Raw genomic sequence first — 24310 nt, 5'->3', positions numbered from 1 at the left:
ATACTTAATGAATTGGAGTTGTAATGTGTTTCAAGGAATGAATTTATAAAAATACTAATAAAGACATTAATTTTCATAACTACAACAGATTCAATAATGGTCTAAACTGTACAATACAATAATGGTCTAAACTGCACAATACAATAAAAACACCCACCCACCCACACACACACACTCCTGTAGGGTGGAGGGAAGCAATAACCAGAAAGACCATATAATATGGCCAAGTAAAGACCTATGTCCTTGAGAGGTTCCTGGTAGGGACTCTGGGCTTTCAGTTATCTACACACTGAGTCTACTGGTAGTTTAGACTGTTGGCTCCATTGCTCAATTCTTACAGAGAAGCAGAAATAAATGATGTGAAAATGAATTTGTAATGACTCCAGTTTAAAAATACAACATAGTAATACAAAAATCTCCCGGAAAAACATATAATTTAGATGCAATAGCTTGATTTCTACTCAGAATAAAATCTTTAGTTTCCCTTTACAATGTAAACCAGTGTGAAAGTAACAGGGCTAGCAACAGACGGGCCTAAATTTAAGTTTCACTTTTGCAATTTTCACTTCTCATCTTTTATGTGAACACTTGTATTCCAAGGCACTGACTTGCTTAGTATAAAATATCCCAGGGCTTATAAGGGTGATGGACAATAGGATAATATTTTCTTAGACATTGAATCTCCAAAGCCAATCATGCTTCTGTACATTTGGATAAAATGTCCACTGTAAGAGTCACATCCTTCTAGATATACCTAGAGTGTCACCACCCAGAAACACTTTATGGGACAGCAGGACTAGTTATTTTAAGATGTGTTCAAAATTTATTACAAACAATTTCATCTGGGAAACAATTGAAATAAAACCTGAAATTCTGATTGTTTCCAAGAGCTTACAATTTTGCATTAATGAGTCTGTATCCTGCTTCTAAACCCTGTTTGATGGCTTGAATTTGCTCTTCTGTGCCTAGACAGAGGTGAGAGACTGTTCAATTCCAGCCCAGAAATATTCTTAGGATATTTTGGTCTCCAATCTAAGCATACAAATTCTTACAAAAGAAAATAAATAAACAAACAAACAAAAAACCAAATAACAACAGCAGAAAACAAATAAATAAAACAAAAAGTTTAGTATATAATAAATATTTTAAAATTGCAAAATTAAAATAAGCTCAACAATATTTAACATGAAATCCTTAAACTACTCAGTTTAAAAAGCCATGTAATTTTATAATTTATTGTTAACGTGTTTTAGAATCACAAGAAAATTGAAGTGCATTAGTAAATAAAACAACATGATGGAAAATATCTCAGCCTCTAGAAGGTGAAATGAAGACATAAGAAGATAATTATAAATTGTGTTATGTGGAAATTAAAGTGTTGTGCTAGGGAGGACCGTAGCTCTGTGATACAGAAGACCTATCAGGCAAAAGTTTCTGACTTAGCAATTAACTTTTTTGCAGCAATGAAAGTTTTTAGTGTTATTTTTTATTTCAATAGAATATAAGCCATCAAATTAAAAGAATATAAAATTGGAGCTATAAGAGGTAAGTTAAACAGACCTATTATTCATCATAGTAACTATATCTAATGATGACACATCATATCCTTGCAAACCACTTTGAGGGATTGTAAAAACCTCACATAAAATGATAACTATGTGATTTAATGACATGTTAATGAACTACAATTATTCATTGTACAATATACACCATAAAACCTTAGGTTATTCATGAAATTACATACATTTCTGTCAATGTAAAGATAAACAGAACAGGAAGTTAGAAATTATTCTATGTGACTACAGGAAAGGACTTTCTGTGCAAAGCCAAAAACCTGTATATGGTTCTCTAGCACTGACATAATTGACAGGTGAATATGGAATACAGCCAGTGATAGACAAGAGGAATCTGGCTTGTCAAACTAGTCAGACTCTTGAGCTCTGGATTCAAATAAGATATACTAATACATAAGGTATAGGGTAAAGAAAGAAGATGCGCAAAGTCAGGCTTTTTATACCTAGGCAAACATACATGTGCATGCACCTACACACATGTGTTCCCACATATAAAAATATGCATACGTGTATAAAACTTACAAGAACCTTAAACAGAAACAGAAGATGCCACATTCTACATATTTCAATAATTTAAAACAAAATCAGTTATTTTTTGAAGAATCAGTTATGTTGAAATAAATCTTCCAAATGATAATTTGTCATGACTATTTAAAACATAAGAAAAATAAATTCAAAACAAGCAATACTGCCAAAATCATTCTTCAAACTCAGATATGTAAATAATTTTACTAGTTATTATTTCTATATATCTAGCTAGTTGAGTCTTTCATACATAATACTTTACTTTACTCTGAGCAGAATAAATGTACTCAGCATATTTTGGGAATATTCAGAATATCTGATTGTTTTCTTTTATGTTGCTTAAAGAAAAGTTCTGTGTTTTCAATTAAAGACAACTCATTTCTCTCAATTAAATTTCTCATTCATTCAAATGTAGTGCCAATATGTCACCTGCACTGTTGTTCCTAAAAAAATGTATGGAAATACCATGACTGATAACAAATTGGTGTGAGGCGTACTTACTGCATATGCACATTTGCTCTATAATTGGCTTTTAATCATATACTATCTTATTATTTTTTGATAATATGGTTACAGCTTCTCCACTCAGCTCCTATATATCTTTGACATATCACAGTCACGTTGTATGTTTATTTCTTTCTAGAAATTTCTTATTTTTGAAAACTGAAGTATGTATTGTGTGTCTCTTCTGTGTTTTTTATCCAAATCCTACCATAATGTCTTTCACCAAGAAGCCATATGTCCTTTTATCTGAGAATGATGCTTGGGAACAAGGTCTGAGTGGAAAACATGTTTATTGGTACTAAGCACTCATTAGTTTGGTCCTTGTTTGTTGAGAAATGCAAGAAATGTTACAATCAGGTGTTTTAACTGATCTTGCCTTCTGTGATTCATTATTTTGAGATTTTTTACAAAGACACATCTCCTACATTCAATCAGAAAACACAACTAGCATCTATTCCTTTTAAATACTGCATGTTTCTCTTTTTGAGTTATGTTTTTGGAGGGGGTTGTTCATAATCTAGTGATTCTCCTACATTGAAATATGAGAGGAGATGATTTCTGAGTCATTTCTGGCAATTAGGTAAATATTTAAGGTCACCATTAAAATGATAACATTTGCTGTAGAAGTCATTTGTGGCAATTTGAAAAAGGTCACTTTTATACTCAAAGCTGTTAATATAAATGTTGGTAAAACATATGGAGGAAATTGCACTCAGTGTTGAACTAGAGTAAAATTTACCTCATCACTACATGTAATTTGGTGTTGTAAAAGATTGACAAATATTTACTATTTACCTCTTTATCAAATAATTATTTAATACTATTTTCTCACTTTTTTGCTGCAAAAGGATATATTCTACAAAGTATATTTCTTTCACACTCCTATAATTTCTAATACTTCAAGTTTATTAATTTGGGATTCAAAGATATTTAGTCCAGTATTTATACAAACATTCTGGTTTTATTAATCTCTTATATAAAGGAAAAAACTATAATTTTAGCAACTACTAGATATTTTAATGAAAAGCATCAGCTAAATGATATGGGGTAAATATTCCTCCACCACTTACCTATGTAATATCAGAAAAAATACTAACTCACTGGTTCTTGTCTTTGTTGACATAAGGTGAATTATCATAGGGTCATAAGGTAGTTATGAGATTGATAAGAAAATGTAGCTGGGGACTCTAGAGATGGCATAACAAGTAGTTGTGCATACTATTCTTACCATTCTAGTTCCCAAGACCCATATGGGGAGCTCACAGCAGTCTTTAACACAAGCTCCAGAGTATCCAGTGCTCTCTTCTTGCTACAACATTACCTACCCTACATACAGAGAAGAATTCAAGCACACAAGGAAAAAGTAAATATTAACTTTAAAATAAATTTTGTAAACACAATGTATAAGGTAAGAGATATTCAAATTCTCCTATGTTATGACAAGGACTGATTAAATGAATTTTATTATGTAAACTGCCTAAAATTTTATGAACTCAACTGCAGGTTTTTTTTTCAACTTTCTCATCTTATGAGAATTTACTTGTGTAGAATAATGGAAAATGTGCCATCCAATATTTTCATAATACTTCACATTGCAAGTCAGAGAACATCCTTAAGAATATTTTAAGTAAAATGTACATTGCAAATATTTATGATACCCAAGTACTCTTTGTTATGTGTGATTTTAAATTCTTTATGATAATTTGTATGAAAGGATACACATATATTTCAAACTACCCTGAAAAAGCAAATCCCTGGTAAGTCTTAGAATATTTTGTCCTAAGCAAGATACTAAAATGCTTTTGTGAAGTCATAGGTGCATATATATTAAAACGATGCACAAAGGAAATGAGAAAATGTGGCATGAAAAAAGCCATTCACTGGACTATAAATACTCCTTTAGCTTCAGGAGGGGTTTGGGGGAGTTAGTCTTTTTTGGTTTCACCTGATTGCTCCCTACCATTAGCAGTGAGTCTAGTCAAATAAAAATTAAAAGTAGCACTTAAGACCACTCTTTGGCACTTCAAAAGGCAATATATTAGGAAGCTAATTGGTATAGCTTTTACAACTTTTACATTGATTTTTTTTTTATTGATTTTTCCTTTCTCCTTTGAGTTGTCTTTTCATCCTGCTTCTCTGACAAATTGCAGATTGCAGTTCTTGGGGAATTTACATGCAAGAGAAAACAGTCAGCAAAACTGACATGTGTCCTAGGAGCTGTTCTTTGCTATGCCATAGATTTTATTTCAAGGTACACAGAACTAGGATACTTGCAAAAGACAGATAGACACTGCGAGTGGGTGGGAAATTGTTTCTTTTCTTTCCTTTACGGATTTGAATGCCCCCATGAGTATAAAATTCTGATATTTCCGGCCATGCGAGATAGCTTCTATATTTAAGCAAAGCAACATCCATCTTTAAAAAAATTGTTTTTAAGGATTGCTATGAAGTTTGAAAGTTAAATGTCTTCATTAGTCATGTGTTTTAGTACTTGAAAATTCATACTTATCTGTATCACTTTTTCCTATTTATCTGTATCAATAATCATAGCCTGAAGATAAATAATGTTTCATATCTAGTCATATCTTCTGTTTTAATTTCAGTCATGTATAGTATAGAACAAATAATTTGTATGCTACATAATATTACTATGTACACACATTGAAGTCAGCACTTCAAACTATTTGAAAATATTCTTAATAAATGCTTCTAAAACTCATACTTACAGTTTACACTTAAACTGAAATCCGTTCCTCATTAGTGAAACTGCTTACTTCCTTTGATTCCACAGTCACCTTCTGTGCTGGTTAGTTTTTTATCAAGTAGATACAGGCTAGAGTCATTTTCAAAGGGAGAACTTCAAGTGAGGAATGCCTCACCCTAGTAGACAAACTTGGTAATGTTTAAGTCTCCCAGGAAGTACTGTTTTGAATGTATAAAGGCATCAGGAAAAGCAGCTGTGGCTTATCACTGAGAGAGGCCAACAGAAGCCGAGGGCACAGCCTTAGTAGAAGAGAAAACTGAAGAATTTCATGGGGAGAAGTTGAGGATTAGTAGCATATGTCTTGGTTACAGTTCCTGAAAACCATCTTGGAGAGGCTACTCCTTAAGATGTATACATTCCAGTGATACTGACAATCCCAGATGATATGCCAGTAATGTTAAGGACAGTAGCCATTTTGTGGACCTAGCCTGAGCCCACGAGACAAGCTACATGTGCTGTGGATAGTAGCATCAGAGAAATGCCATTGTCAAGCCCTTTGGAGCATAGAAATTTGTGAGTACCAAAAGTTTAACATCAAGCTTCATGCATTGGACTTTTGTTTTGATTCAGTTTCATAGTGACTGCGTCCTAGTTCTTCACTTTTGGAATAAGAAAGTATGTGACTTATTTTTAATTTTAAGGAGCCTATAATTTATAGACTGAAATTTTATTTTTATAAATTATATTTTTCAGTTTGTAAAAAGTATTAATTCTATTTTTCCCTAGATTTTTTTTTTTATGCCCTGTTGAAGCCAGCTACTACACAAGCTTTTGTTGAGAGCATGGGACAGAACCAGTAAGTCCATATAATGGTTGGGGTCTTTGATCTCTCTGTGCTTCAAAAAAATTGATTACTAATAAACTTACTGTGAATGACATAGTTCATGAAGTAATGAAACTTGAACTCGAGTTTGAGAAACATATATGTTTTGAAGACATGTGCTTCAAATATGTTCATGACACTGTTCCTGCCTCTACAGTCTCCCAAATGGTAAAGTTTGTACTACCCTTGTCCATTAAGGCACCAAGAATAGTTAGGCAATAAACTGGTTTCACAGTTTATTTTTGAGTTCTTTATTGATATGACCTCTCCTTCTCCTTCTCCTTCTCCTTCTCCTTCTCCTTCTCCTTCTCCTTCTCCTTCTCCTTCTCATTCTCTTTCTTCTCCTTCTTCTTCTTCTCCTTCTTCTCCTTCTCCTTCTTCTTTGTCTTCTTCCTCTTGTCATCTTGGAGCTGAGAAATAGAAGTTATTTTGATTTTTAAAAAATGACTTTAATGTTTTCTGATATTATAATTTTATTATTTGTCTTCCCCTCAAGTCCTCCCATAACCTACCCACCCTTCTACCTACCTGCCTTCATGCCTGCTCTCTCCATTTCATAAAGAGAGAAAAAGAACAGAAAACACTAAAAGTAAAAATAGACAAACTAAAACTGATAAGAAATTTAATAAGATAATGTTCTTCCATATATATATATATATATATATCATCTGAGAGGAGTTTGGTAGAGATATTTCACTTAGGGCTTAGTTCTTTACAGTCTCTCATTCTCTTCATGGCATCATTTTGTAGTTTGAATCCCTTTGTTAGTTGCCATCTACTGAAAGAAGCTTCATTGATGAGGGCTAAGTGATGCTCTGATCTATGTGTACAGCACTATATCATTAGGAGTCATTTCATTGTGATATTTCTTTAGCGTAGAGGTTCTCAACCCATTTCCGAGTCGAATGTACCTTTCACAGGGGCTGTATATTAGATATCCTTTATATCAGATATTGACATTATGATTCTTAGCAGTAGGAGAATTAGACTTATGGAGTAGTAATGAAAATGATTTTTTGCTTTGGAGCACCATAACAGGAGGAACTGTATTAAAGGTTGAGAACAGATGTCTTAGCAGTGTCATAATAGTAGGGTTCTCCGTCCCATGAACAAAATAGTCTGCAGGTCTTGTACCGTTTAATAGTGCCAAGTGTAGATCTCATTTCATAAAGTAAGCATAAAATCTATCCAAAAAAGTAATTGGATATTCATGTAATATTTGTGCCACTGTTGCACTAGTATACCTTGCTGACAGGTCTCTTTTTTGGGGGTCACAGTGCTTATAGCTGCATGATTCCCAGGACTACTTATCTCCATCAAAGTGTGCAAAATAACGTCTGGTTCCATAAATGCTAGCCAGTAGCCATGAAGATTGCAAACACACACCAACTCCATTACTCCATGCTCAATGAAATTCTATCTTTAATAATATAGCCCTACCACCACAATATAGAGAATAATCAAAAGATTTGGTAATAGCCTGTGATATTTAGGGGAGCCTATGGGACCACTTTGTAAATTACTCGGAAAGATGTAATGCTTTCCAGACACTGAAAATTTTATGTGCTTGTATTATATGTCTACTTAGCACATTACCTCCCTATTATAGGTTGATGCCATGTAATAGGGAAAACTTTAAAAATTTAAAGAGATTTCAGAGATTTATAGAGATTTTAGAATTTCAGAGAATTTTTGCATATTTTAGAGAGATTCTGGATAAATTAGAAACGATATTTTAAAAAGATTTTAGAACATTAGAAAGACTTTACAGGATTAGAGGGATTTTGTACATTTTAATATAACTACATATTTAAAATATTTGAATGTTTAAAGACTGTGAATTTTAAATTTTGGAAACTTTTGTATTATATTATTATTATGAGTTTTTTTTTTCAGGTGAACAATAAAGGGAGGGTAACAATAAAGGGAGGGTTATGTCTTAGCAGTAATATATGTGTCAAGTTGAAAAGAAATGAATTGCCAAAAGCACCAGAAGTTCTTTGGTGTGTTTCTCCCTACAAACTACAAAGTAATGATCAGCAAAGTAAGTGAAGCACACCAATACAAGAGTGTCATCAGTGAACACCAACTTCTGCAAAGCCTAGTGAAGACCAGCAAAGTGTTACAAGGAGAATCAGTACATGGACATTGACCTTTGTCTGCTGAGTTATACTCTTTATAAACATCACAAGTCCTCTCAAGCCTATGCTTCAACAAATTATATGCCCATTTACCAGGCAGCTTCCAGAAAAACACCATGTGTCTGTTCTTAGTAAAACATACTTTCACTTTGCTGCCCAAACAAAACATTTTCCAACAAGACAGTTTCCAGAAAAGCATCACATGATACAACAGAATCTCTAACAAAACCAGAATTCCCACACATATACCCCTTTTTGTTTTGTTTTGTTTTTTAATGTCTTTTTCTTTGTCATTAACATGCGATATCTGGGAGCTAACACTGTGCCACAGATCTCCATACCTAAATTCAGCCCAGAGAAAGCTGGGCTACCAGGAATACTGTAGAACCCAAGATCACAGGTGGTACCACAACTATTGCTCAAATAGCTGGCCCAAGATGGGGCTGCCCGGAGCCCTAAGGACACAGGACCCACTGAGCAGTCAGGGATAACATCCTTTCTGTTTCCGCCTGTCCCCAGCTAACCCTGTGCCACAGTTCTCCATACCCAGTTCCCTCCTGGATAGAGCTGGTCTCCCAGGAATGTTGATATGCCTAATATCATAAGCTCACAGGCTCACAGGATCACAGGAGTGACAAGCTCCAGTCAGAAACAGAAAGGCCAGCTAACACAAGAGATAACCAAATAGTAACAGACAATCACAAAAACTTAAGCAAGAGAAACAAAGTCTACTTGGAATTATCAGACCCCAGTTCTTCCACCACAGCAACTCCAGGAGACCCCAATACACTGGAGAAGCAAGATTCGGATTTAAAATCACATCTCATGATGATGATAGAGGACTTTAGGAAGAACTTAAATAACTCCCTTAAAGAAATACAGGACAACACAGATAAACAGGTAGAAGCCCTTAATGAAGTAACACATAAATTCCTTAAGCAAATACAGGAAAACACAACCAAACAGGTGAAGGAATTGAACAAAACCAACCAGTATCTAATAATGGAAATACAAACAATAATGAAATCACAAAGGGAGACAACCATGAAAATAGAAATCCTAGGAAAGGTATCAGGAGTAATCAATGTAAACATCACCACCAGAATACAAGAGATAGAAGAGAGAATCTCAGGTGCAGAAGATAACATAGAAAACACTGACAAAACAGCCTAAGAAAATGCAAAATGCAAAAAATCCCCTAACACAAACATCTAGGAAATCCAGGACACAATGAGAAGACCAAATCTAAAGATAAAGGAGAGTGAAAATCCCCAACTCAAAGGACCAATAAACATCATCAACAAAATTGTAGAAGAAAACTTCCCTAACCTAAAGAAACAGATGCCCATAAACATAAAAGAACTCTACAAATAGAATGGACCAAAAAAGAAATTCCTCTTGTCACATAATAAGCAAAACATTAAAAGCACAAAACAAAGAAAGAATATTAAAAACAGGAAGGGAAAAAAGTGAAGTAACACATAAAGGCAAACCTATGAGAATTATACCAGAATTCTCAACAGAGACTCTAAAAGCCAGAAGTTCCTGGGCATATGTCATACAGACCTTAAGAGAAGAAAAATGCCAGAGCAATTAGACAGCAAAAGGAGATCAAAGGGATACAAATTGGAAAAGAGGAAGTAAAAATATAACTATTTGCAGATGATATGATAATATACTTAAATGATCCCTAAAATTCCACCAGAGAACTCCTATAACTGATAAACAACTTTAGCAATGTGGCTAGATATAAAATTAATTCAAACAACTCAGTAACCCTTCTCTACTCAAAGAAAAAGTGGGCTGAGAAAGAAATTAGGGAAACAACAAAATAGTCACAAATAATCTGAAATATCTTGTTGTGACTCTAACCAAGCAAGTGAAAGATCTGTATGACAAGAACTTCAAGTTTCTGAAGAAAGAAACTGAAGATGTAAAGATGGATATATCTCTCATGCTCATGGATTGGCAGAATTAGTATACTAAAAATGGGACTTTTGCTGAATAAAATCCTCCTCAAAATATCTACTCAATACTTCATAGAGTTAGAAAGAGCAATCAGAAAATTCATTTGGAATAACAAAAAAGCCAGGATATGAAAACTATTCTCAACAATATATGCATGTATATATGAAAATTCATAGAATTGTGCATTAAAGAAAAAAAGAGAAATTCTGGGAGAATCACCATTATGAACTCAAGATACAGTAATAGTGATAAAACAGCAATAGTGATAAAAATTGTATGGTATTGGTACAGAGACAGGCAGACAGATCATTGGAATAGAATTGAAGACCCAAAAATGAACCCACATACTATGGTCACTTGATCTTTTACAAAGGAGTTAAAGTGGAAAAAAATACAGCATTTTCAACAAATGTTGCTGGTTCAACTGGCTGTCAGCATGTAGAAGAATGCAAATCAAATCAAAGTGGATTAAGGACCTCCACATAAAACCAGATACACTGAATCTAATAGAAGAGAAAGTGGGGAAGGGCCTTGAACATATGGGCACAAGGGAACATTTCTTGAACAGAACACCAAAGGCCTATACTCTATGACAAATAGCCACACAGTTGATCTATGACAAATAGGATCTCTCAATATTGCAAAACTTCTGTAAGGCAAAGGACACTGTCAATAGAACAAAAGAGCAACCAGAATATTGGGGAAATATCTTTGCCCATCCTACATCCAATAAAGGATGTAATATCCAATATATACTGTGGGGAATTGCAGGGTGGTCTCCAGTCGAGCTGAGGTCTGAACCCCGATGGTCATAACTCACCTACATGACATGGTAGGAGTTACTAATGCTCCTGGAACTTCGGCCCCTGCCTAAGGTACCACCTCCCACAGCCCCCAAAAGAGAAGTATGGTCATTAGTCACATAAGCAATGGCCCAAGCTTCTGACTGTCAGGCTAAACTCCTCCCCAGTTTCCTAGCAACAGTGAAGACCATAAAAAGGGGTGCTCAGCCCACACCTTGATCTCTTATTCCTTTGTCCTCTCACTTCTCTTCTCTCACTTCTCTCTCTTCTCCCCTTTCTCTTTGTCTTCTTCTTTCCTGTCTTCTCTCTGTCTCTCTCTGTCTCTCTCTCTCTCTCTCTCTCTCTCTCTCTCTCTCTCTCTCTCTCTCTCTTTCCCTCCCTTCTACCTTCTCTCATTCCCCTGCATTTCTTTTTTTTTAATTAGGTATTTTCTTCATTTACATTTCCAGTGTCATCCCAAAAGTCCCCCATACCCTCCCCTCCCCCCACTCCCCTACCCACCCACTCCCACTTCTTGGCCCTGGTGTTCCCCTGTACTGAGGGTACTGAAGTTTTCACGACCAATGGGCCTCTCTTTCCACTGATGGCCAACTAGGCCATCTTCTGATACATATGCAGCTAGAGACACCAGCTCTGGGGGGTACTGGTTAGTTCACCTGCATTTCTATAACAAAGCTCTAAAACCATAGAGTCTCTGCTCTGCTCCTTCAAGTTCCACTAAGCACTCAAGTCAGTGTTGGGAACTTCTTCCATCTTCCCTCTTTCTCACAATCCTGGTGGCTTTAACAAAGGAGCTTGGGAGGAGGGGGGAGGTCCCCAAGCAGGGCTGCCCCTTGACCACCCTCTGAAGAGTGGGCTAGAGGAATGCCCACCCAGGGATGAGTGGATAGGGTAGATAGCAGCCCTCCCACGCCTGACTGACCAGAGAATACAGAAACTCTGGCAGGGTGTGGGCATATTTTTTCCTTCCATTCTTCCCCACCCCCCCCTTTTTTTTTTATTTTGTTCCCAACAATATAAAAAGATCTCAGGAAGTTATACTTCAGAGGACCAAATAAGCCAAATAATGGGATTCAGACCTTAACAAAATTCTCAACTGAGGGATATTGAATGGCTTTGAAAAGCACCAAAGGAAATGTTCAACATACTTAGGCATCAGGAAATGAAAATCAAAACAACCCTGAGATTCCCACCTCACACCAGTCCAATGGCTAAGATTAAAAAACTCAGGAGACAGCAGATTCTGGTGAGGATGTGGAGAAAAAAGGAACACTCCTCCATTGTGGGATTGCAAGCTGGTAAAACTACTCTGCAAATCATTTGGGTGGTTCCTCAAAAAACTGGAAATAGTACTACATGCAGATCCCGCCATATCACACCTGGGCATATACCCAAAAGATGCTCCAATATAACAAGGACACATGCTCTACTATGTTTACATCAGCCTTTTTTTTTCTTTTGTAATATCCAGAAATTGGAAGGAACCCAAATGCCCCTCAGCTGGGGAATGGATACTGGAAATGTGGTACATTTATGCAGTGGAATATTATGCAGCTATTCAAAACAATGGCTTCTTGAACTTTGCAGGCAGATGGATGGAACTAGAAAATATCATCCTGAGTGAGGTAATCTAGTCACAAAGGAACACACATGGTATGCACTCACTGATAATTGTATGTTAGCCCCAAAGCATGGAATACCCAAGATACAGATCATATGAAGCTCGAGAATAAGGAAGACCAAAGTGTGGATGCTTCAGTCCTTAGAAGATGGAAGAAAATACTCGTAGGGGGTAGAGGGTAGGAGGAACTTGGGAGGAAGAGAGGATGGGAGGAAAAAAGGGGGACAGGTCAGGTATAGGAAGAGTCAGGGATAATGTACTATCTAACGGAAGAGTGAAACAATGGGGGCTGGGAAACTGGCAGTAGCCGCCATAAAGTCTCAGATGCCAGGAAAGCAAGAGGTTCCAAGGACCCAACAGAGATGAGATTAGCTGAAATGCCCAATAAAGGGGAGGGAAAACCTGTAGAGACCATATTCAAAGTTTAGGCTATGCCCCCAGTTGGGAATGGGAACACCTACTCATGTCCAAATTTTTAACCCAGAATTGCCCATGTCTAATGGGAATATGGGGACAAAGTGTGGAGCAGAGACCGAAGGAAAGGCCACCCAGAGACTGCCCCACGTGGGGATCCATCTCATATACAGACACCAAACCCACACACTATCGCTGATGCCAAGAAGTGCTTGCTGACAGGAGACAGATACAGCTGTCTTCTGAGAGGCTCTGCCTAACAGATACAGATGTGGAGGTTTGCAGCAAACCGTCAGACTGAGCAGGGGTTCCCTAATGGAGACATTAGAGAAAGGAATGAAGAAGCTGAAGGGGTTTACAACCCCATAAGAACAACAATATCAACCAACCAGAACCCCCCACCCCCCGCCAGAGCTACTGGGGAATAAACCATCAACTAAAGAGGACCCATGCATGGCTCTAGCTGCATATGTAGCAGAGGATGGCCTTATCTGGAATCAGTGGGAGGAGTGGCCCTTGGTTCTGTGAAGGCTCAATGTCCCATAGTAAGGGAATGCTTGGGTGGTGAGGTGGGAGTGGGTATGGTTTGAGGGAGCACCCTCATAGAAGCTGGGGGAGGGATGATGGGATAGGGTGCTTCGTGGGGGAAACTGGGAAACTTTAGAAATGTAAATAAATAAAATATCCAATAATAAAGCAATCAACACTTAATAGAAATAATTATAAGAACCATATAATTAGATTTTTTATATCACACGGATAGATACTACTTCTGATAGCCTATTGCAATAACATAAATAATAAACTTAATTCTGTTATCAAAACATCAGTTACCTCTATATGCAAACTTTCTTCATAGAAAGAATCAGCAATTATGTTAAGAGAGTCAGGACAATCTATAATAGGATAAAAACTGCATATAATTCTGATATTTGAACTGAGATATGGGCTTTTGATCACCTTGTTTATTTTGTCTGATTTATAACCTGCCATTCTCATCCTATTTGCATCAGTAGAATATGTTGGTGCCTTTTGAATAGTATTCTTTTTACAATATGTGGAAGAGTCCAATTTGTTCTTTTTATAAACTTTATATGTTTGTTTTTCAATTATTTGTTATTAATTTTATCCAACTAGTTACTACAAGCTCTTTACCAATCTTCATTGATCGACCATAATGACATAATCTCAACATTTGTAAGAGAGAAAGGTACAGTCCCAAAACTTGGTTTTTCCAAATGTGCACTACAAAGGCCATGGGGGATTTGAAGCACTGGGTTGGCATGGTAACAACCCACTTGCTCTCCACACAAGCTGTGTGGAGAGATTGTGGAGATCTGAGTCAGATTCTCCACAAGATAAAAGCAGGTCGATCAGTACATGGCCAGCCAGCCCACTGGGTCAGAAAATTACCTGCACAAGTGTGGGAACATGATGGGATTTTTTATTAATACTTATTGCAACATGGAGCAAATTTCTTAACTCAGATATACTTAATCAACTTATGGGCCAGAGCCAGTTAATATCTCCAAATTATTTTTGAAAATTGTCAAGAGTTTGTCTCTACAAATCTGTACCTTTTGCAGACAAACTTTTTATTGACTGATTTTATAGCCCAAACAACTAGGTGAATCTCCTCATTGTATTTTTTTTCTAGAGGAATCTGTAATGCCTATAATGATAGAAGACTTTGTTTTACTCTAAACATATTCTCTAAACCATCGTTGTCAGAATCTAGCAATAAAATGGTAAATGATAGTCAGAGGAAATTGTTATAAATTATTTCTAAAGTTTGTTGGACAAAATATTGACACAATTTTGGATTATTTATTATTTCTTATGAAAGTTCTTTCCAGTAATATCTTTTATTGAATGACTGTTGTTTAGAGTAGGTACTGAAAAAGCAAACTTTTTCCTATCCTGCTCATGCAAGGGTATGGTGAAAAAGCAATCATTCAATTCAATTATTATAGTTCATGATCTCTGTAACAATGAAGGTAAAGGAAGTCAAGGCTGTAAATCACCCAAGGGTTGAATTACTTTATTTACTGTATTTAAATATATTATTATTCCCCATTTGCTGATTTTGTTTTTTACAACAAACACAGAGGGAATTCCATGGGCTCATAGACTCTTCTGTATGTTGAGCCTCCATTCTTGCACAGGTAATTCAAGTGCTTGCAGTTTTTCTTGTGGGTCACTGCTTTTGCCATACAGGTCTGTTTGATAAGAACTTTAGGTGCAAGGCTCTTAGTATGTCAGCAGTGTTCCCTTTTATAAATTCAGAAACTCAATTGCTGTGATGTTCTGTGTTTCTACAATGGTCACAACTTGTAATTGTTCCTAAGCATTCATATAAATTCGTTCCCTAGAAGGAGCTACCACATCAACCTTAACTTACTCATTTGCTGCCCCTGAATTTGCAGGAACATTAATTTGATTACCCCATTGTGGTAAAAGGTACCTTCCAAATAAATTTATGGGTATAAATAAGGCCTCAACTTCCCTGTTTGCCCTTCTAGTTCCACAGGAGTAATCCATCAGCCTCTTTGTCTTATTCGTTATGATGTACCAATTCATATAAAATGTGTACAAACCTTCTGCTGTGACAAATCTGGATTCCAAGGCTTTTGGGAAAGTATTCAAAGATCAGCTCCTATATCCACCAAACCTTCTATGACAGCATCATTCATTTGTACCATTGATCTGGTTCTCTGATCATTAAAGACACTATGCTGGGACACACATTTTCTATTACTCACAAAAGGCCCTGTTCTTTCTGCTAGAATGACTTTGTTCTTAAGATAAGGAAAGAACAGTTCACTAATTCTATCCCCTGTATTAATTTTAATCTCTATTTTCATTTTATTTCTTCCTTGATATCCCCATCTACTATGCCTGGATGCACAATAAATCTTTGAAAAGTTAATCCACTTCTTCCCAAGACCCTGAGCCTAAAGGGCCATAAGCACCAGTAGTTAATTTGCAACATTCAACTTTTGAGGATAATGTAAGAGGAGTATCTGTGACCAGCTCCAAAGCTTTACTTCTTGTGCAGCATGTATAAAATCAGAAATACTTAGTTTTGATTTTCTTGTCCACTGGGTATATCACCTGGTTGACCAAAGAAAAATGGTTCATATTGTTTATTGTGGGGCCATGAGCTGGCATGTCCCTCTGTTCATTTCCTGATAGTAAAATTTACTTTGTATGTCTCTCATAAGTAATATTTCTAACCAATCACAACCTGACTTTTCCTCTATTATATTAGAAGCAGAATTACTTATTATGCCCAAGCCTCATTTGTGCCCCCTCCCATATACTTAGATTTTTTAGGACCTACTTTAATTATGGTTCTTTAATGTGTTAACATCCCTTGTAGCCCGCCACTCTCCAGTGGTATGGGAAAAGAAAGTTAATAGGAAATTGAGCCCTGGTTCTGTTTAGAAATTTTTCTTTGTGATGATTCCAATCTTCATTGTCAGCAGTCCAGTCCATTAGCAAAATACCAAACATAACCAGTAGTATCAGCTTGATCCAGAAGAAACCATGAGGCTCCACCAATCAAAATAAGTCTGTGGAATCGGCAAGAAGCAACCAGAATACCACCAAAAGATCTTTGGTGCATTTTTCTCTACAGTCACAATAAGCAATATCAGCAAAGAGCAAGGCATACCAATGCAAGAGTGTTGTCAGTAAAGAGCAGACTCAGCAAAGTCTAAAGACCTTTAAAGTGTTGCTACCAAAACTAGTACATGAGTGTTGTCCACTGTCAGTTGGATTACACTTATACTCTTTCTAAACATAACAGGTCCTCTCAAGGATCTGATCCAGCAAAATATTGCATGTCCTTTCACCAGGCAGCTTTCAGAAAAACACCATATTACCTCAGCAAAACATCTTTCTCAAGTGTGTGTGGGACGCCTGACTCGCCAGCAAGTAAGACACCACAATAGGATCCTTCTGCACACGTTTATTGGGAGAGCATTGACTGTGTAGGCGAAAGACCCCGAGCCCTGGGCCTCTCACTCTTATATACTATCAGTTCCCATCCACTCACAGCAGGCCACGCCACCTCACCAGGCACGCAGCTTCAGCTAATCAGGGCAGCAGGGGCATATCTCCACCAAAATGGCTTCGCCAGTAACCTGGTACACCTGCACAGCTCTCACGATGTTTGTGGCTTATATTCAGATGTATGAAGAAGTCAGGTGCAAGTCATAAGACTTAGCTTCAGTCCCTGGTGCCTTCTTGGGACTGCTGCCACACCTGCTCCCCACAAGTGTGTGCATCAGCAAAACATCCTCCCACAAGACAACTTCCAGAAAAATATCACATGACACAACTGAGTCTCCAATGAAACCAGAAATTCTCACTTCATTTCCTAAATGTCTTTTAAGTATCTTGTGCCAAGTTCTCTAGTAATGTTTTTGTAACAGCTCTGCTCCTTTGACAACACAATGAATACATCTACCTTTCTCTAGTCTTTCTCTTCTCCTCCCACCTTCATATGATCTAATACCATGAAAGCAATTTTGAAAAACTTCAATTTCAGATTCATAGGTATTATTTTGACTACATTGCCAGTTCAGATTGAAATCCTTATCTAGAGACTGCCATATCCAGGGATCCGTCACATAATCAGCCTCCAAACGATGACACCATTGCATACACTAGCAAGAGTTTGCTGAGAGGACCCAGATTGAAATCCTTAGGATATAATAATTCTTTTTACTTTCATTAAATTCCACTGAACTAAAGGTTTACAATACCAATCCTCTATCTTTTGCTATTGGATATTACCTACAAACATTACTTTCTAGTTTGTTTTTGTTGTTTGGTTGGTTTTGGTTTTGTATGTCATTCAATGAAATACCAGTAATTAGAAAAATACATCATCCACACTTTGGTCTTCGTTCTTCTTCAGTTTCATGTGTTTTACAAATTGTCTCTTATATCTCGGGTATACTAAGTTTCTGGGCTAATATCCACTTATCAGTGAGTACATATCATTTGAGTTCTTTTGTGATTGTGTTACCTCACTCAGGATGATGCCCTCCAGGTCCAACCATTTGCCTAGGAATTTCATGAATTCATTCTTTTTAATAGCTGAGTAGTACTCCATTGTGTAAATGTACCACATTTTTTGTATTCATTCCTCTGTTGAGGGGCATCTGGGTTCTTTCCAGCTTCTGGCTATTATAAATAAGGCTGCTATGAACATAGTGGAGCATGTGTCCTTCTTACTGGTTGGGAAGAAGAACGAAGACCAAAGTGTGGACACTTTGCCCCTTCTTAGAATTGGAAACAATCACCCATGGAAGGAGTTACAGAGACAAAGTTTGGAGCTGAGACAAAAGGATGGACCATCTAGAGACTGCCATATACAGGGATCCATCACATAATCAGCCTCCAAACGATGACACCATTGCATACACTAGCAAGCGTTTGCTGAAAGGACCCTGATATAGCTGTCGCTTGTGAGACTAGGCCAGGGTCTAAGCAAACACAGAAGTGGATGCTCACAGTCAGCTATTGGATGGATCACAGGGCCCCCAATGGAGGAGCTAGAGAAAGCAACCAAGGAGCTAAAGAGACCTGCAACCCTGTAATTGCAACAACATTATGAACTAACCAGTACCCCAGAGCTCTTGACTCTAGCTGCATTATGTATCAAAAGATGGCCTAGTAAGCCATCACTGGAAAGAGAGGCCCATTGGACACGCAAACTTTATATGCCCCAGTACAGGGGAATGCCAGGGCCAAAAAGTGGGAATGGGTGGGTAGGGGAGTGGTGGGGGGAGGGTATGAGGGACTTTGGGGATAGCATTGGAAATGTAATTGAGGAAAATACGTAATTAAAAAAAATAGCAAAAAAAAATAAATAAATAAATAGCAAAAAAAAAAAAAAAGAAAGAAAAAAGAAGACCAGCAGTACAAAGACTACAAAAGTCACTGGTAAGAGATCATATATGGCTTTGACATTCCCAGTCTCTGGTAGACATGATGGACCTGAAGCAGCTGGTTACCAATTCCAGCCTCATAAAGAAAATGGGCATGTGTGTGGAAGGCTCAACCTTGATCTCCTACTTTTACCTACCATGAAGCAATATGGTGACATGCCCACACTCTTATCCTACTTAAGACACTGGGTTCACCTGCTTTTGAAAGCAGACCAACATTCCCACCAGTCCCAAGTCCTCACACATGCCCTAGAATCAGTGTACATGAAATAGTACCTGGTGGTGAAGACAGCAAGGAGACCTTTGATACCTGATCAATGTGTGACCCAACACCAAGAACGATCATGACCTGAAGCTCCCCCGTGCACTTGAACTTTGGAGCTCTTCTTTTCCACCGACTGCTGGATGTGCTGAGGTGGCACCCAGATGGCCCTGTGTACCCTGGAGCTATGGTGTTCTTCATAGTTTTGGGGTTTGTCATGTCCTGGACCTCCCACAGAAGGGGGCTCAGAGACTTGGGTTTTAGGGATTGGGGGTACATAGTGACTATGTCTGTTTCTTATATTTTTATATGGTTGTATTTGTGTCAATAAATCCTCACCTGAGGCAAAAAATAAAAAAAAGAAAAATATATCATCAAATAATTTAAGTAAATATTTCTGACCACACAAAGATCAGAATTAGTTTTAGTAATTATATTTTCTGAAGAAACATACATAAGGAAAATTAAAAACACAGTTTGTCACTCTTTAGCAAAAAAAAAAAATTTAACATCCTTTGTGACATTATTATTGTGGTATTACAACTTTACTTGTCATCTCAAAATATGTCATGAAGTGAAGAAAAAACAGGAAATCCCTACAAGGTAAATTCACCCTTTAATCTTAGAAGAAATCAGCTAATCTCTGTCCTATCTAAACCACTTAGTAAGATACTAACCAGAAGAGCTTATTAGAAGACATTTAGTAAGGTTATATTTATATAATTCTTTGTGACTCATAGCTAAAACTTTGCATATAATAATTTTTTTCAAATATCAACTGCAAATATTTTAAATAAAAAGTAAAGTAATAGTATTGTAACTTTATACAAAAGCCAATTAATTAAAACTAGATTAATTGGCTAATTGCTATATATAAAATTAATATGTTCCCTATTTGACAAAATTATATCAGTAAAATATAATGTATAATATTTCAGAATTAATTTTTGCATTAACTAGATTATGTAAGACATTAATTTGATTATTCCAGTGGCAACATTTTTGTATACTGGAAAACATGAAGAGAAAAGAGAATTTATCTATATTACTATGCTTATCAAATGGTTATCAAATTTCTCCCATTTCTAACTGATCATTTAACTTGATACGCACACACACACACACACACACATGCCCACAAGACACATGTGTGTACATATATACTCATACACTTTTTAATTGCTGTTGTTTAACTATTGAATAGCAGTCATTGAACTATTTCAAATATTCAACTGGTTCTGCAATAAAACCAAAAATTCTCACTTCAAAGGAAAAATACTAATTTAGTTATTTGGGCATATAGTTTCAGAGATATCAACTTATATTCTTGAGTTCATTAATTCTGGGTCCCTGGTAAAGGATATAATAAAAGTAGGTACAGTGGCCTGGTTTACTCACACTGTGAATGACAGGAAACAATAAGAAAGGCTTCAGTACCCAGATGTAATCCACCAATAACTTTCTCTCTGATATTCTTCCTCTAGCTACATCTGATCACCTAAAGTTTCCACCATCTTTCAAAATATGATCATAAGCTGGGGACCAAGTGAGACTATGTGGGTCACTTCATGTTTAGCTATAACAGTATATATTACTGAGATTAGAGACATTATTGAAATATATATTAATATAATATTTAAGGCTATATTTTATAAATATATTTGCACATTTTTATTGGATCATATCAATGCTTCCCTAAATAATAAATATCTTTTAAAAACATGTTCAGTATTTTATTACTTAAATGTGGTACAATTTAATTCAGTAATCTTTGGGGATACTTTAAAAATATTGTTTTGCTTAGAGACAAACATCATGTTCACTGCAAATAATTTTAATAGATTCACAAAATGGTTCCCTGAAGTATCTCCAATATAGAAGATTTTAATGTTGCTATTGAAGATTCTTCAAATAATCATGAATAATTAAAATAAATCAAGCTGCCTTATTTTGAATATTTTTTGAGGGAACTTGCAGATTTTTTTTTATAAATAACTGATGTTTCATTTGTTTTATGGTAGAAAACAAATATATGCACATTTTGACTTCAAGAAATTTTGATTGCATAAAGGATGACATATATGAACCTGTGAATTTTATTCTAATCCCTTGTACTCTTATCACATCATTAGCTAGATACAGAATAATAGTAAGTGGTCCTTAATTTCTATCAGAAAACAATGATGATATTTGGGGTATTTTTGAACTTTCCAGCTATTCTTAATCAATTTCTTCAGTTTAATACATAAAAAATTCAGTGAATCTTGAACAGGTACAGCATTTATCCACCACTATCCAGAAATGATTTCTTTATTCACAATGAAGTCTTACTTAGTATAAGAGAAAGCCTGAAAAGAATTGTTCTCTTTAGTGGAACAGCACACAGGCAGTGCTTGGAAAGGTAGAGAGGATTTGGTAATGTTCTGTGGAGTAGAAATTGCTTTTCATTTAAAAAATAATCATTCTCAGGGTTCCCTGTTCTTCTTTCTGCTGAATAAAACAGCTTGAATTTGTGATGAGCACACATTAGAGCACATTCCTCTCGTGTTGACAGTGAGATTCATGGGAACACTTGCGGTTAATACAAATGGGAAGTAGACATATCAATTGCTTCATGTGAAGATTAAAATGTTCCTCTTTGCTTGAATCCAATACATTATTGGTAATTACATTATGTGTCGATAATAATTACTCTTATTCTGTTTAACACTGGTATTTAGAAACAAGCATCTTACTGCACTACAAGGGCTATAAAAATCAGCAGGAACAACATGGGATGCTTACTTTCAGCGCATTGTGGGTTTAACCTAATGGCAGGAAGATTTATTAATATATTCTTGGAGATATCGCTTGGATCTACTGACAGCCAGTACATTAAAAATTGAACAAAATATTTATTACTTCTATATAATGGCATATTTACTAGTCTTATATGTTTTACATACACACATTTCTTCTAATATTCACCAACATAATATAAGGAAAAACTAGTTTTAACTGGAATATATTATCATGTTGAATTTTAAAATGAGACCAACCAAAGATTTTCCTTGTAGTATATGTGTTTTGGTGAGTCATTCAGTTACTCAAAAACAAAAGTAAAATTTTACCTCATATACAATTTTTCTATATTTAAGAAACAATGGAAACATTTTTTATGAATATTAGAAATTAAAAGTGACTTCCCTGTTTATATGTTCTGATTTCACATTCCCCTCTTTATTTTAACTGTATGTTTACTTCTTGACATATTAACAAATTAAATTTGAATAATAAAGAAAAACATTGATAGCTAATGAACTATTAAAATTATATATAATATAATTATAATATATTTATATTTCTTCCATTTAATACTATTTAAATAATATTTTAAATAAGATTCATCATGGAAAAATTTATATATTAAAATCAAAACAAAATATGCCGATTAAAGATACTCAAATATAATTTTGAGTTAAAATCTGTTTACAGTCCATTTTTACTTAATGTCATTGAAAATTTTTTTCTAACATATGTCATATTTTAAGGAAGAAATTGTTGGGGGAAGAATCAGTACTGAGAGTTAGGTAATGATGATTACAGTGTGTAATTTACATAATTTTAAAAGTTATTATGTAGCATTGCTTTGTATAATGAATACATACCAAAAATGCACAGTGTTTCCAAGAAAATTAGTAATAGAGCTTTGTTAAGGGGATGTTTTCTTGAGAGAAAATGAGCTATTTATCTGTCTGAGCCTGTGATATTTCACTTATGGTAATTTCTAATTCTGTCATTTTTCTACAAGCATCATGATTTTATTTTTCTTTCCATTCATTTTATGATTGCCATGTAGCCAGGGTCCATCACTTCGCTCTTATGAGGACTAAACAATAAATAGAATAAAAAAGCCCCTGTGTAGAATGGTACAGAGGCCTTCAGATATGCACTTAGGCATGGTAAGTCTGTCTCATAAGGCAGTTCTATATTTATTCTGTTGAAGAAATTTTCATGATGACTGAAACAGTTTAGATTCCCACCAACAATTAATGAAGTTTTTCTCTCCACTTCAACATTATAAGTATTTGTTTCTTGATGTTAGTCATTTTACATCAAGTGAAACTGAATAACACAATGCTTTTGCTTTTGATTTACATAACGATAGGATTTCATCCACTTTTAAAACTGTTTACTGACCATTTGTATTTCTTCCTATAAGGAATTTTTGTTCACTTCATAGGCCTATTTCTCCCCCCCCCCTTTAGGGAAGTTTTCCAGCTTTATTAGAAATATCAATTATTTAATATAAAATAGATTTCTTTTTTAATATATTTTTTATTACATCTTTTCCTCGGTTACATTTCCAATGCTATCCCAAAAGTCCCCCATACCCTCCCCCCCACTTGCCTACCCACCCATTCCCATTTTTTTGGCCCTGGCGTTCCCCTGTACTGGGGCATATAAAGTTTGTTTGTCCAATGGGCCTCTCTTTCCAGTGATGGCCAACTAGGCCATCTTTTGATACATATGCAGCTAGAGTCAAGAGCTCCGGGGTCCTGGTTAGTTCATAATGTTGTTCCACCCATAGGGTTGCGGATCCCTTCAGCTCCTTGGGTACTTTCTCCAGCCCCTGGCCTATTTCTTAATGAGAGCAAATAGTGGTGGTGTTGGTCTGGACTTTATCCACTGTGAGGAATTAGAACCAACAATGTGTTTTCTCCCATCCCGTAGCCTGCCTCTTCATTTTATCTATCTATCTATCTATCTATCTATCTATCTATCTATCTATCTATCTATCTATTTTATTGGAGATATTTTTCTCTCTTTTTCTTTTTTTGTCTTATTAGATAGTTTCTTTATTTACATTTCAAATGTTATCCCCTTTCCTGGTTATCCCCCGAAAATCCCCAATCCCCTCCCCCCATGCCCTGCTCACCAACCCATACATTCCTGCTTCCTGGCCCTG

This window comes from Mus caroli, unplaced genomic scaffold (genome assembly GCF_978045245.1).
Source record: "Mus caroli unplaced genomic scaffold, Mus_caroli_1 scaffold_1, whole genome shotgun sequence".
NCBI classification, from domain to species: Eukaryota; Metazoa; Chordata; class Mammalia; order Rodentia; family Muridae; genus Mus; species Mus caroli.
Note: the sequence above shows the minus strand (reverse complement) of the source record.